At 46.8% G+C, this 16,360-nt stretch overlaps 1 protein-coding gene across 1 annotated transcript in view; it reads right to left on the reverse strand.

The window, feature by feature from the left end:
- Positions 1–16,360, reverse strand: part of SLC35B1 (solute carrier family 35 member B1) — a 211,159-nt gene that overhangs the window by 143,452 nt on the left and 51,347 nt on the right. The window lies entirely within an intron of this gene.

Raw genomic sequence — 16,360 nt, forward strand, 5'->3', positions numbered from 1 at the left:
TCGCACTGCCTTAGGCAAGAGAGAAAACGTAGTGCCATCCCCCTGACCACCGCCCCGGCCCCCTCTCTGTCTTGCACCCCCTTACTTTTACTACTACTACATTGACTCTATGGAGAATTACGTTGCTGGAAGAAGCTGCCACAAGGCTCTTGCGGGTCTCATAAGATCTCATGTAACTGTTGTGGGAGTTTGTTTGGGTCTCGCGGGTGATGAGGGAAGGAGAAGTTGGATGGCTGCTCTAGAGGGCCCCACCAGCCATTCTCTTGCTGTAGGAAATGCCCCAGTGGAAGAATGGCTGGCAGGTTTCTTCAGGGCACCCACTGGAGGCTGTGGCAGTGAGCCCTCCTAGCGGGGGCAGTGGAGTGGCACAACTTGCTGCTCCTCTCACTTCATTGCCTGAAGTGGACGCCTTACCCTGCTTCATGGGTGAGCTGGCCCTGGGAAGAAGATTACTGGCTTGCAGGATGGTCAGTACTAGCATTGTTTCCCCCCTATATACTCTGTCTCAGAACAGCCACTGACATCTTGCTTGTATCCTGGGCAGGATCTACACTACTGCTTTAAAGCACTTTATAACAGTTTTGACAACTGTTGGGGCTAGGGTGACCATATGAAAAGGAGGACGGGGCTCCTGTATCTTTAACAGTTGTATTGAAAAGGGAATTTCAGCAGGTGTCATTTGTATATATGGAGAACCTGGTGAAATTTCCTCTTCATCACAACAGTTAAAGCTGCAGGAGCCCTGCCCTCTTTTAAATCTGGTCACTCTAGTATAGCTCCTGCAGCTTTAACTGTTGTGATGAAGAAGGAATTTCACCAGGTTCTCCATATATACAAATGACAACTGCTGAAATTCCCTTTTCTATGCAACTGTTAAAGATACAGGAGCCCTGTCCTCCTTTTCATATGGTCACCCTAGTTGGGGCCCAGGACACATTCCATATACAGTTGTCAAAACTGTTATAAAGCGCTTTAAAGCAGTAGTGTAGATCCGGCCCTGGACTAGTACAAATATGGGAAGATTGACCTTACAAAGCACAGAGCTGCTTCGTCTAGCTTTCTGGATGGAAGTTCAAACAAAAGCAATAAGGACCCAACCCTGGTACTGTCACTGACATCGGCACAGGGGCTAATGCCAGACGTGCTCCTTTTTCCTTCTGCCAGGGATGCTAATATGTGTCACCATCTGGAATGGAGAAATAGGCCCTCCCAGTGACACATCTCTGAGCCAAACATTCTGCTTGCTTTGCAGACAGCTTTTTTGCAGGATGTATCCCTTCCAATTATGCTGTACCCTGTTGGACACTGCTCCATGTGTAACTCCCCTCTCTCAAAAGACAAAGTTGAAAACCTTCCACGGTCTTATATGGTCACTTATATGCCAGCCAGTTCTTAATATTAGGCTGGATCCAGATTGTTAGGCATGACTTAAGTCTCATTACTTCCATAACTTAAGTCTTATTACTTCCAATGGGACGAAAGCATGCCTTATAGTCTGGACCCAACCTGTGATCTCTAGAGAAAACATAAACGCCCAATAATAGCATACAGTGCCTCTGCCTGTTATAAATGGGAATCCTCTTTTATCACAGCTGCTGACTGATTATTTTGGCAACAGGCCAGGCTAGTGGAGCAGATGCGGCTGCTACTGAAATATAAGATGAGACGATCAGACCACAATATGCCCATTATTAAAATATTGACACTGGTTGCCAGTTTGTTTCCATGCTTGGTTCAAGGTGTTGGTTTTAGCCTTTAAAGCCCTAAATGACTTGGGTTCTGGATACCGCAAGAATGGTTTTTCATGTTTCAGCCCACATTCTTAGTACATCATCTGAGGCCTTGTTCCAGGTTCTTCATGTGTCTGAGGCCTGGTAGGTAGCAATGTGGAGTAGGGCCTTTTTGGTGATGGGACCCAACAATTGGAATATCCTCTTGGTTGGAATTCGCCAAGCCCCGAAACTTTATGGCTTTAGGCAGCTGGCTGAAATCTTGTTGTTTTAGAAAGCTTTCAGCTGAAAAATATTTCCTTGTCATGAATATGTTAATCCTGTTTTCCTTTCTCTCTGGATGAGTCTTTTATCATGCTATCACCCTGCCTCATTCACAGAATTTTATGGGCAGGACTAGTGGTGTCCAGATGTCATCGTCTTCCACTCATAATGTTCCCAAGTTTTTCTAATGCTTCATCCATCTTTTTCTTCATTGCAGAAAATCAATGAAGGGCACAGTCCTATGCATGTTTAGATAGGGAAAAGTCCTACAACTCCCAGCATTCCCCAGACAGTCATGCTGGGTGGGGAATGCTGGTAGCTGTAGGACCCTTTTCCATCTAAACTTGCATAGGATTGCAAAATAACTGCACAATGCCTTCTAAGTGATACTTTAAGAGCTCTCCATTTGGAAGCACACTATAACCTGGTTTGCAGGATACGACAATCCACCATGGGCTATCACCCATGGTGGCTTGTTGTAATATCTAAACCTGGCATAGCTTCCGTAGGATGGTTTAATTTTCACAAACAAGCCACCCTGAGAAACCATGGATCGTTGTTGGGTAGTTCAGGTTGGGTTGTTCAGTGTGGCTTGTTTTCTGGGTGGCTTAATAAACCCTTAATAACCCTTAATAAACATAATAATAAATAATTATTATCATGATGTCTGAACCTGGCTGAGTGGGTTCTGTGTGGCTTGTCTGAAAGGGGCACAGAGGTGCTCAGCAAGAGGAGTGAGGACCTGACAGCTCTGTTTCAACTCATCTAGTTTGGCGCTTCATTTGACAGTGACTGGTTTTATCCCCTTGTGAGCCAATTTAGCACAGCTATGTGTGTATGTGTGATTGACTTACCTCTAGCTAAGTGCACGCTCACCCAATTTGGGACCACAGCAATTCAGGTGCTGGGATTTGTGTCATAAAGGCCCCTGAGATACGTGCATGGAGTGGGCTGGAGGAGTAAGCTGGAAACAAGCCTTGACAAGCATCAGAGGGGCTGACAGTCTGCACCATTGTAGGTTAGCAGTTGAATGACCAACCCATGGTGGCTTGTTCTCAGGGTGGCTTATGATTACATGTGAACCAGCCTACTTGGGCTGTTCACACAACACGCTAACCCACACTCAGTGGTTGAGTATGGGTTGTTTTGAACTGTGGGTTGTTTGTTGAACCCAGCCAGGATGGTTTGTTAACCGTGTGGAAAACATGATGTGCATTGTAGAGAACATGCTGCGTTTAGGCAGCATACTAGCCCATGGTTTGACAATAAACTAGAGTTCAACAACAATCCACACCACTATTGACCCTTTTCAGACGTTGGTGAGGGTGGGTGGGTAATAGATGGATGGAGCAAGGAGGGGTAAAGGAACCACTGCAGAGGATGGGTACTTAGGGTGCATAATTTACTGATCATGGGTGGAGAAAACTCTGGTCACATGACACACTAACCCCATGTGGGTTGCTCCTGAACACGACATGCCATGGGTTAGCGTTATGTGTGAACCCAGCCACTGAGTGTGGATTAGCATGTTCTGTGAACAGCCTCTCTGTCTTTACGTGTTTGTTTTGGAGTTTATGAGTTGCTTGTTTAGGTGTTTTTGGATTTCCCCCGGGTTTTTTTTTTTATGTTGGTTAATATTTATATTTCATTTTGTGGATTTGTTTTTATTTTATGTGTGTTCTATTGTTGCAAAGAAAAAGTGGGATGTATGTTTTCATATAAAGAAAGAAACAAACAAAAGTTTTCCTCACTAGCACAAAAGGATTTCTGTAACATCGCACACTCATGTGCATTGAAATCACTGTTATTCTTCAAACTCTGTAAGGGCTAATGTCTGCAATCTTGTTTCAAACAAAAACTCCTGGTAAAATCTGTTCACCCAAGAATCCCTTCTATATATTCACCCATCTAGCCTTTTAATGTCCTCTGTCTCTGTGCATATATCTATTCGTTTCATCTTCCCCTCTTTTTATTCTCATTTTACTCATTTTCTATTCTCATCTACCAATTCATTATTTTTCACTTGCTTGAGTCCAGCCTTAGAAGATAGTAGCTGTACCTTTCACTGATGACACTAAACAAATGATTTCCAAGGCTGTTCCTCCTCACTCCGGCAGCCTGCCCTGCTGGAACCTTCCAGGGTGAGTGATACCTTTGGGTTTCACTGAGTCATGTTTGTGGGTGAATTTTTTTACCCCCTACTTGATTTAGCAACAGCCTGACTCACGGTTTGGGAAGGCAACCACGAAGCAAGAGGAGAGGGATACACATCTATGAGATGACTGATACGTGTCACTCAAAGCTCTCGACGCTTGTTTTGTTTGTAAGGCTGAAACATATTTGAATGTGTTTTCTGTTCTTTGGCCTGATCTAGGCAGTAGAGAGGTGTTTGGAGTAGGGGTGTGCACGGACCCCCTGCTCCGCTTCACTTGCAGATCCGCGATTTTCGGAGCGGGCCGCTTCGCCCCGCCCCCGCTCCGCCCACTTCCGCTCCGCTCCGCTCGGAGCTGCGGATCCGGATCGGAGCTCCGTTTCCCCCCCCATAGGCTTGCATTGAAAGCTAAAAAATTATACAACTTTTTTTCTGTTAAAGTTAGAAACCTCACGTTTGGCACCATGACACCTCATGGGGGTATACACACGCACGCCAAGTTTCAAAGCAATCCCATCATCCCCTGATTTTTGGGGAATTTTTGAAAATCGGGCACCCCATTCACACCCCTTTCCATAGCTCCGTCAATTTGCAGGTTAGAAACCTCAAACTCGGCACCATGATAGCTTATCCATGTGTCCACATGGACGCCAAGTTTCAAGGAAATCCCATCATCCCCTGATTTTTGGGGAATTTTTGAAAATCGGGCACCCCATTCACACCCCTTTCCATAGCTCCGTCAATTTGCACGTTAGAAACCTCAAACTCGCCACCATGAAAGCTTATCCAGGGATACATACGCATGCCGAGACTCAAGGCAGTCCCATCATCCCCTGATTTTTGGGGAATTTATGAAAATCCAACACCCCTTTCCATAGCTCCGTCAATTTTGCACGTTAAAAAAAAACCTCAAACTCACCACCATGACAGCTTATCCAGGGATACATACGCCGCACGCCGAGACTCAAGGCAGTCCCATCATCCCCTGTTTTTTGGCGGGGCTTAAACCTGCAAAATTTGGAACTTCCAAAACTCCAAGTGAGCGCAGGAAGGACTTCTCCCCTGAGTCAAAGCCACACACACACAACATCCCTGCGAGGTGGGCAGGGGAGGAGGGAAGGCAGGCAGGCAGGCATGCAGCTGGCATTTCTGGGGGCATAAGGAAGTGAGCCAAGGATAAGCCAGTAATGCATATAAAATGGAATAAATAAACAAATAAACAAAGGAGGGGTGGAATTAAAAGCAGCAGTGTTGCTGAATAAACAACAAGAAGAACTTTAAAAAAAAGGCTATATCTGTCTTTTACCAGTAATAGGGGGACGTGCCCGGGGGAGAGGGAAGCAGCTGCCAGTTCAACTGAAGACAGCCATTGCTTCACCAAGAGCTCTGAGAAGTAAACGCTCACTTCAACTCATAATAGGCATCGCTCCACCACTAAGAAGTAAACGCTCACTTCGACTCATGATAGGCATTGCTCCACCATTTTACTCTCTTTGGAAGGCTCTAATGGCCTTCCAGTGCAGGAGAGAGTGGGGGCACGTCCACGATGAGATGCCCTAGGGGAGCTCATCCCCTTGCACCACATCTTTTCAGTTGTTCCCCAAAGTTAGAGTGGGTAGCAGTGCTGTGTTTCTATCTCTTATTCTTGGCTTAGTATATGATTTCAGGTTGTGTTTGTGCATTTGGTGGGGCTACTGTTTTAAAAAACACTGGGAAAAGTCCGTTCAGATTAAGAAAGAGAAGTTTCCCAGAATTCCAAGTTACCCGTTTTGCCTATCCCCTCCTCCAACTTTGGGTTCACGTGATCATGACCGGGAGCTGACTCTGCCCTCAGCCCTTTGAAAAAGGTATTTTTCCCGCCGATTTTTAAAAAAATTCTAGCGCGCGACCCGCACGACGCAGAGAGGTGAGAGTAGTCTCAAAATGACCCCCATCCACGACTCACTGGGCACAAGAATTTCCAGAACAATAGCTTAAAAATCAACCCAGTTATCCCCGATTCTTTCCCGCAATGCAATCCTATGGGCGAAAAGCCGAAAACTGCCGTTTGAGCCGCGCAGTCCCTGTTTGTTGACCCGATTTTTAAAAAAATATAGCACGCGACCCACACGACGCAGAGAGGTGAGAGTAGTCTCAAAATGACCCCCATCCACGACTCTCTGTGCACAAGAATTTCCAGAACGATAGCTTCAAAAACAACCTAGTTATGCGCGATTATTTCCCGCAATGCAATCCTATGGCGAAATGTTTTCAAGATGGCGACCGGAGTGCTCCGCCTGAACTAGGAGCTCCGAAAAATGGTCGCTTCTCTTCGCCTTGCTTCTAGGGGTCCGCGGTCCGCTTCTACTCCGCCTCTGGGTAAGGCGGAGCAGGCCAATCCGCTACTGCTTCTACGCTCCTAATCGGAGCGGAGCACATGCCTAGTTTGGAGGACTATGCTGAACCATGTTTATGCCAGGCCAGGAGAGAGATGGTAGCAGGGGCAGAGCGCAAGCATAGCAGAATGCATTCATATATTATGTCCTACAAAGCACAGATCTGCAGATGGCTGGGGTACAGCCTTCTCCTACAGAAGGTCTATAGTAGCCACTTTTTGTATTGCCAAAAAAGAGGGGGAAATATGTGGATACACATGGGTGTATTATACACATGGGTGAAAATTTAGAAATAACAACTACTATTAAAATAGAAATATAAGACATCTCACCATAGTGGAGGGAGACTGAGTAGTGACCTGTGTGCCTGCTTAGTCCACTGTCCCAGTCCTAACTGGCGATCTCAAGGCCCATCTTTATGGATCTTCCATAAAGTTTCTCCTTTTGATTATTTGACTTCAAACAAGACCTCGGCTGCACAGCCCATCAAATAGAGGACACCTTCAAATAGAGGATAGTCTTCTGCCTGCTCTCCAAACTGGAGGACTGTAAAGTTGGACATCTGGCCACCCTAAAAATTCTGGTATTTGGCCTGCTGCTGGCTCGGTACTTCATCTTCTGAGTCAGGCTGACTGCGATCGTGAGGTTTGTAACCTGGGAAATTCCCCACCTCTCAGAGTGCTATGACACTGTTGGGGAATGGACCCAACAAGGCGGATTTCTAAAGATAGGGTATCGGTGACCAGTGCTAGGTTTGGGAAGACCAAGTCCTGGAAAGGGAGGGAACATTTGCCTGGATTCCTTCTTCAGGTTCTGTGACTCCTTGTGGGTAGCTTCCTGGGATTGCTGCCATGTTTCCTGATCCAGCATGCCTGTGGTTTTAAGCCATTTAGATTCTACTGGGAATATTAGGAAGCACTAGGAGGCTTATAGCTGTATGAGACCTTGGATAATTTTCACATTCCCTTTTTTTTTTTGGTGGGTGTGGGGGCTACCTATCCTCCATCCTCTCACTAACCAATGCATACAGTCACCTCCATGGTGCATCACTATCAGAACCAAAGCAATCGCTGCGAATTGGGAAATTCCTGCCATGCACAAAGCTCCAGATGACTCGAGCAAGCGAGCCAAACCCCATGAAGGGATAGCTACTTTATTTTCCTGGTCTGGGAGCTGGAACAACCAGAGATGATTAGGCTCTGTAACAAAGTCAGTGTTACGGGTTCATCTGGTCTCTTCTTTACTGGCATTTAGGAGGCAGAGGAAGTGGCTTTCTGGGGATCCCTGGAAGGGCAGGTTGGGATCCTCAGAGGGGTAGATTTGGCCCCTGGCCTGCCATTCTACATCCTTGAATTAGATGGATGGATGAATAAATACACAAAATCAGAGCACCCTTCCTAACAGTTCCACTGCTTAAATAAAATTTGGAGCCTGTTTTAAAGACCGAAGTTAAAAACCTGTTTGTGGATCTTCTAAGTCACATCCATTTTGGCTTTCAGTTGTGGGTCTTCCCCGGCCTGCAAGTTCCTTTCCCACTCCTGACTCTCACACACTCTCTGGGGCATCAGGAACTTCTGTTATTGTGGAGGATAAGGCTAATGATGGCTACAAGCCAGAATGGCTATATATCACTTCCAGTAGATCAGAAGCGATATGCCTTTCAGTACCAATTGCTGGGGACAATAAGCAGGAGAAAAGGTAAGGTGACCATATGAAAAGGAGGACAGGGCTCCTGTATCTTTAACAGTTGAATAGCGAAGGGAATTTCAGCAGGTGTCATTTGTATATATGGAGAACCTGGTGAAATTCCTTCTTCATCACAACAGTTAAAGCTGCAGGAGCTATACTAGAGTGACCAGATTTAAAAGAGGGCAGGGCACCTGCAGCTTTAACTGTTGTGATGAAGAGGAAATTTCACCAGGTTCCCCATATATACAAATGACACCTGCTGAAATTCCCTTTTCAATACAACTGTTAAAGATACAGGAGCCCTGTCCTCCTTTTCATATGGTCACCCTAGAAAAGGTGATTGGCGCTTATGCCCTGCTTGTGGGCTTCCATTACACATCTGATTAGATGCTGTGGAAACAAGATGCTTTGCTAGATAGGTTCCTGGTCTGATCCAGCAGGGCTCCTCTTATCCTGACACTGGTAAGAACATGTTAGGTGGCTTGGAAAAGAACCCAATACGATTTCTCCTGGGCAGACTTGATTGATGGCGTTAGCTCAGGGTCTGAAGTGGCTGTCCTACTCATGAAAATGGAAGCTTTTAGCAGTTGGCAGTGATATCAGGGGATATCCCCTGCAGTACATGAATTGGGATTGTTGTTTGGCATGAATCATCTCCAGTTGTTGGTTCATTCATTGTATTCATTTCAGCTTTCAAATGTATCATCTGCTGCCATTCTGGCCAAGATAGGCCCTCAGCAAAGCTAAAAAGTATGACAAAAACATGTTTAAATACCAGCATACCCCACCTCTAAAAAGCAAACAAGCAAACCCAAAGCATAGCAGAGTTAAAAACAGATATACAGTAGCAGCAATTAAATCAAGCAGCTGTCCAAAGCCCTCTGAAACAAAATCATGTTTGCCATCTTCCCAAAAAGCCGTGACCAATCGAGCCTGGCAAATTGTCCTAGAGAGGATATTTATTTATTTATTTATTTATTTATTTATTACATTTTTATACCGCCCAATAGCCGAAGCTCTCTGGGCGGTTCACAAAAATTAAAATCATCATAAAACAACCAACAAGTTAAAAATACAAATACAAAATACAATATAAAAAGCACAACCAGGATAAAACCATGCAGCAAAATTGATATAAGGTTAAAATACAGAGTTAAAACAGTATAATTTAAATTTAAGTTAAAATTAAGTGTTAAAATACTGAGTGAATAAAAAGGTCTTCAGCTGGCGACGAAAGGAGTACAGTGTAGGCGCCAGGCGGACCTCTCTGGGGAGCTCATTCCACAACCGGGGTGCCACAGCGGAGAAAGCCCTCCTCCTAGTAGCCACCTGCCTCACTTCCTTTGGCAGGGGCTCACGGAGAAGGGCCCCTGTAGATGATCTTAAGGTCCGGGTAGGTACATATGGGAGGAGGCGTTCCTTCAAATAACCTGGCCCCAAACCGTTTAGGGCTTTAAATGTCAATACCAGCACTTTGAATCGGGCCCGGACCTGGACTGGCAGCCAATGAAGTTGTAAAAGGACTGGCGTAATGTGATCTCGCCAGCCAGTCCCTGTTAGTAAACGGGCTGCCCTGTTTTGTACCAGCTGAAGCTTCCGGACCGTTTTCAAAGGCAGCCCCACGTATAACGCATTGCAGTAATCCAAACGATAGATTCCAAAGGGAGGGCACTACCACTGAAAAGGCCCGTCTCCTTGTACTCACCAGCCTTCCTTCCAAAGGCCAGGAAATTGGAGTGGATTAACAGCAGGTGACTCATTTTGCACCATAAGTGCCCCTCTTTTCTTTGCGCATGTTCTTTCTGCTTCTGGTCTCCTTGCAAGCTAGATTACGTTGCCGCGGTGTGGCTAACGTCTCTGTTTCGCAGCTGAGGGGCAGACTAGATGTCCTTTTAGCTCCCCCCCTACCTTCTGCAATCTACAGAAGAATGCTCTCTACAGCAGGTGAAACTCCTGAGTCAATTCATTCCACCAGGATGCTCCTGATGTTCTGTCTCCAGTCCCCCCCATCCCCCGACTCTTTGATGCCTCTGTGTTCTGAGCTACTTCAAACATCTGCAGAAAACGAGTACAACCCAGGCTTTTTAATTACACCCTTTTCGGCTCGCTGGTACTCCCCAGCCCCTTTGATGTACTCTTACCACCCAGCACTGTCGCCAGAAGCCACACACATACCATAGAGTTCAGTCTGCCCTGAGGGGTGGACGATGGGAAGGTGGGAGTAGAGAAGGGAGGTAAAGAAGTAGGATGAATAAAGTGGGGCCTTTTAACATCATCCACCCCCTACTGCCTCTGCCACCACCACCATCAACACACACACGTATACTCATATACCATCTGGAGAATATTTCATGTACCTATATGGCTTAGGTCCTTCTGACATCAAAGGCTGTCTCTTCCCATTTACTCTGCAGCCTTTAAGGCCAGCCAAGACCTATGCCATGGGCTGAGTCCAATCAACAAGTTTGATATATATGTAGATATATAGATACACACACACACCTTTTGACCCAAAGCACCCCTATACACCCTCGTTGGCTACTCCACAGCTGCAAACTTCCCTTCCCTGCTAAATGATCCAGATCAGAGCATTTTCTAGAAATCGTGTTAGTCCATCTTGTTTAGGTTGTCTTGCCTGGGGAATTTATTGTAGTAGGTTTTTAGGTTTATATCCGACTTCCCCAACCTGAGGCCCTCCAGATGCATTGGACTCTAACATTATGCTGGCTGGGGGATTATGGGAGTTGTAGTCCAATACATCTGGAGGTCATGAGGTTGGACAAGGCTGGTTTATATTTTGAGGGAAGTTTTATTTATTCATTTATTTTTAAAATTGATAAACCCCAGGATCCCAGGGTCGTGTACACCACATTAAAACCAAACAACAAATCTAATATAAAAATGACATGATTACAAATCAAAAAGCAAATTAAAGAACTCATCAGCCAGCAAGCCAAACAAAAACACAACCACCAATTCAATGTAAAAAATAACTTCAATTGTAAAATTAAAATGTTGAAATACCTGTTGGTTAGTGTCTTTGGTTTTACTGGGTCATTGTTTTAATGGGCAGGTATCCGATGGTAGTCCTACGTAGACTAAACCCATTCACTTTAATGATTCCACTCTGTGTAGGAGTACTATTGGATACTACCCATGATGATGTTACTTGCTTTGAACTCTGGAAATGGGGTGGGGAAAGAAACTGGACTCAGTGCCTGCCTGAATAAATAAATGTCACATGTCTTCTGCTGTCCTATGAACATTTACTGAGAAGTCCCATTGTGTTCAATGGCCCTTGCTCTGGGTTAAATATGCATAGGATTACAGCCTTGGAGCATGTGCAGTGTCTTTTCCTCCTCACTTAGTAACTGCAGCTGATTTCCTAAGAGGATCCCATCCCATACAACTAATTTAAAATAAAATAAGTAGTCCTAAAATTAGCCCTTAGTAACTATTACTGCAGTTAGGGCAAAAGACTCCCAAGTAGGAGGGTGCATCTTCCAGGCAACTTTGAGCCCTGGCGCCTCTCTTTTTAGAAACAAATAAATGGCCAAAGGCTCTAAAGTGATGCACTGTTCTCTCTAAATTGTTTCAGTTGATGCTTCGTCCAGGTTCCTTTCTGCCTTACAGCATTCTGGGCAAAGGTACACCTATTAAAAGCGATGCGGTGGGTATGAGGAATAGGGGGGAGGCGAAACAAATCGGGCCACCTATTTGCCTCCGAGAGACTTTGTGCCTTTCACAGCAGGGTGTCTGGCAGAAATCCAACAGGCAGAGCTTCCCGTGGAGGCAAAGAGGCAGCAAGGGGAAGCAGCATCTGTTGAATTCCTGTCCGCCCTCATGTAGATCTTAAAGCTGTGGGTGTTCTCATGGTGAGGTTTTTTTTCAAAGCTTAGGGGGGAGCTTTGTGGTGATGGAGGGGGGAGGGGTTGACTGGGTGCAGGAGGAAAGCTCTCGCCTGTCTGATGTTTCTAGCTTTGAAGCACATGCCCAAGAGGCTAATAGCATGGCTCCTATGAGGGCAGGACCAAACAGCCCGCCAGCCAGTCAGCCAGCCAGCCAGCCAGCCGGCTTGCCTCTTCCCTTCCTTGCAGGCCTCCTGGGACTCGGCTCCCATCCCTTCCAAGTCCTGGCACCAGAACGCTCCATCAGCAGCTTGGCAGCTTCGTGGCGAGTTGCCGAGAGCCTGAGGAAGGGAGGGGGGGGGCTTTACGTGGGGGTGGGTTGAGCTGAGCTGGAGGCACCCTGGTTAGCTGGTTGTTTATTTGGTTACCGTTTTGTGGTTTCCAAAAGGTGCCTGCAGGTCTGTGAGGAGCAGCAGCTTCAAGATGGGTCTCGCCCTGTTCTCGTCTCCTGCTAGGCCTCAGACGGGCCCATATGGCTGAAATCCAGCTGCGTGTCTCTCTCTGTGTGAGAGTGTGTATGTGTGTGTGTGAGAGAGATAGAGAGAGAAATGTAAGAAAAGTCAGAAGTGAGAGGAATGGAAGGACTGGGAAATAAGAAAACCAAGAGCAAGGAAGATAAATAATGGAGTAGCATCGAATGTATTGAATTCGACATGTAGAGGTTAGCACACATTACGTTAGCCTGCTTTTGATAGATACCAAGCCCTGCTGTGAGGTAAAGTGAGGGCAGCCACTTCAAGACGTGCATTATGGGCACCGTCCAGTGGGCTGGAGTGCGAAGCAGGCGGATCTCACTCACAGTAGTGCCCTCAGGGAAGGACTTTGGGGGCAGAAGTCCAGGGCCCTGTTCAGCAGAGCCAGGGCGTTACTAGACGGGGCTCTAGCACGTGTTACCTTCCGCAGTCACGTTGAGGCTTCCAGATGACGTTCATGAGGATCCGTCGTTATCCTGCGGTGAAGCCTCTTTCTCCCGACTTTAAAAAAGTGAGTTCTAGTGCGCCTTTTCCTGCCGTCCCGCAGTAATTCGGAGTACGTGTGGGAGGATGTGAGGTCACTGCGGTCCGCACTGGGCAGGAAAAGGCGTGCTAAGGGGGAGTGGTCAGCGGCTTCGGTCAAGCCGCCTCCGCCATTTGCGCGCAGTCTGCCAGCTGGGGCAGCACGGCAGAGCGGTGTTTTTTTTTTACTCCCCCAGTGACAGTTTGCGCAGGAACGGAGGAACAGAAAAGTGGCTAGTGTGCTGCTGGGGTGTGTGGGGGATGGGTGGGGGATGTGCGCCTGTTCTAGTGGTTTTTTTTATTATTCCCCCAGTGACAGTTTGCGCAGGAACGGAGGACCGGAAAAGTGGCTGGTGACTCCTTGCGGTGGGCAGCTACCGTGGCTGCATAATGGCAGTGCTGTACGCTGCCTGTTAGTGTGGGTACCAGGCTGGCAGAGGGCAGAGCTGTTTGTGGGCTGCTGCCATGGCTACGGCCAGATGTGGGATGGCTCCTTGGGATGGGGCACAGGGCACAGAGGCGGTCATCGCCGCCGACACCTCAGAGGCATGATGGGAGATGTAGGCACAGAGTGCCCATGCAGACGATTGACCTCGGGTCATATGACACCCGCCACGACCCCCATCAGGAAGTGAGCGCATCAATGTTGACCCTCAACAGCACCAGCAGCACTTCAGCTGGCACTGGCACTGCCGCCGCTGCCGGGGCCGGCGGCGGCATCGCTGACGGCTGCGCAAGTTTGCAGTCTTTCGGACGTGCGCAAACCATGCAGCGAGCGAAAAAAAAAGCCGCGGCAATCAGGCCGGTGTGGCTGCGCAACTGTGCTCGCGGCGGCAGCAGCACAACCGGCGCAAACTTCCGCCACAAATCGAAGGCAGGTGTGGAGCATGAGGCGTCACGGCTGAATGGGAAAATCCGCTTTCACCGCTCCTCAACGACGGAACACCTGGTGGGTCTAGCAAAGCCCCCAGTTTTTTGAGGGCCCTTGGGCAAGACACCTTCAGTGGTCCCATCCCTCAGTGAGTCAGCCTTCTCACTGCCATTGTCACCAGCTGCTGTTGCTCCTTATCCTTTTCCTCATCATTCACCTCACTTGTTTGCATGAGGCAGAGTCTTTGAGCAAGAAGCCTGTGACATCTACCTTCCCTCCTTGTTACACTACCGTTGACTGGGCCAGAGCTAGAGGCAGGTGAACATGCAGGTGGCAATGGTGAGAAGGAGGAGGAAGTCCAGGGGAGATCTACACTACTGCTTCAAAGCGCTTTAAAGCATTTTGAAAATGGTATATGGAGTGTGTCCTGGGCCCCAACAATTGTCAAAACTGTTATAAAGTGCTTTAAAGTAGTAATGTAGATCCTGCCCAGGAAGCTCTTCTCAGTGGGCTTCTGCTGGGGTGTGGGCCCTCAGCAGGTGCCCAACCATGTCTACTGTTGACACCGGCCCTGAGCAGAACAAGCAGGAGGACCTTCAAATGCAGAAGGGCTTGGTTACCACATTTCAAAGTAAGTGAAGTAATACACTTTGAAATGCAAAGAGCACCTTCCCATAAGATACTAAGGCCACAGCTAGACCTAAGGTTTATCCTGGGATCATCCAGGGTTCGCCCCTGCCTGAGCACTGGATCCCCTGTGTGTCACCTAGATGAACAGGTTTGACCCCTGGACGATCCAGGGATAAACCTTAGGTCTAGCTATGGCCGAAGTCTAGAGTCTAACATTTCCTAAGCGCACCACTGCAAAGTAGCGAGTTGAAAGCCTCATGTAGAAAAGCCCCCTGCTACACAAACTGTGCAAGAACTGAAGAAAATACACACACACACACACTGCACCCACATGTGCCTTCTGGTTCACTCTCTCACTGGGTTGGCAGAAGCCATTGCTAAAAGCGGGTAGGGAAGAGTAAAACAGAGACACAAGGTGGTAAGTAATACGCATACATGACAGTATCAAGAACTAGATCTGAGGGTGGCGACTTATGAATTCCCAAAAAATAAGAAATACATCACCAAAAAACAGGACCAAAGAGGACAGTGATTTGCATGATTGCAGATACTAATTTATATATACATTGCAAATGTATAATTTGTTATACTTTAAATATAAATTTATTTATTTATTAATTACATTTTTATACAGCCCAATAGCCGAAGCTCTCTGGGCGGTTCAGAAAAATTAAAACCATGAAAAGCATAATAAAACAACCAACAGTGTAAAAACACAAATACAAAATACAATATAAATGCAGTACATCTCACCATAATCTTGAGCACTGTGACCAGGTGGGACCTCTGTTCAGTCTGCTGTTCAGGTGCTCACTGTGGATGATGGGCAACAGTTCTTATGGTTCCTTATCTTTGGACAGGGCAGTCCTTGAAATAGAGGACATCTTCAAAAAGAGGATAGTGCCCTAGCAGCTGTTTAAATAGAGGACTGTCCTCCAGTCTACACCTGCAGAAGAAGTAGTAGGTTGGCTGGCTGACATTCCTAGTGCAGTACAATCTTGCAAAATAAGGTGGTTTATGCCAAGCACACTTGTCATGTAATGCCAAAGCATATTTGTCATGTTTCTGATGCACCTTTAGCTACCACAGCTTGGGACCGAAATACCTAATGAAGCGCCTCTCCTGGTATGAACCTTACCTGTTTACTGCTATCATCCTCTGAGGCCCTTGTCTAAGTGGCTTCTCTGAGGGAAGTTTGGAGGAGGGCAACGAGAGAGCTGTCCCAGTAGAAGCCCTCCAATTATGGAATTCTCTCCCCAGTGTGGTTCGCCTGGCACCAACACTGTCATCTTTTCGGCTCCAAGTTAAGACCTTCCTCTATGCCCAGGCATTTGACAGCACATATGTTTTTTTTTAAAAAGGCCCTAGGATTTTTTATTGATTGTTTGAAATTATTTTATCTCTCTTATGCAAAAGATATTATGTTATTTTATTATATTGTATTTTTAGGGTTCTAATCTTCATAATCCACTATTGGGCTGTATAGAAATGTAAGAAATGAAATGAAAAGTATGCGGTCAGTGCTGATGCATGGGGATGAAGGAAGATGGGGCGGGGGAAACATGGACAGATGTGACTGTTCCAACACATTGGGCCAAATGGCCGGTACAGTTGATGCTGAGCATGGCAGTGTGGGGGTGATTTATGCCCTACATCCCCTTTACTGGAACAGTGCCCTCTAGAGGCCAACCCAAGTGGCTTAGCTGCCTCATTGTAGCTAAGCCAAGGCCAAGAGCCCCATCTTCT

The sequence above is a fragment of the Elgaria multicarinata genome, chromosome 11 (genome assembly GCF_023053635.1).
Source record: "Elgaria multicarinata webbii isolate HBS135686 ecotype San Diego chromosome 11, rElgMul1.1.pri, whole genome shotgun sequence".
NCBI lineage: Eukaryota > Metazoa > Chordata > Lepidosauria > Squamata > Anguidae > Elgaria > Elgaria multicarinata.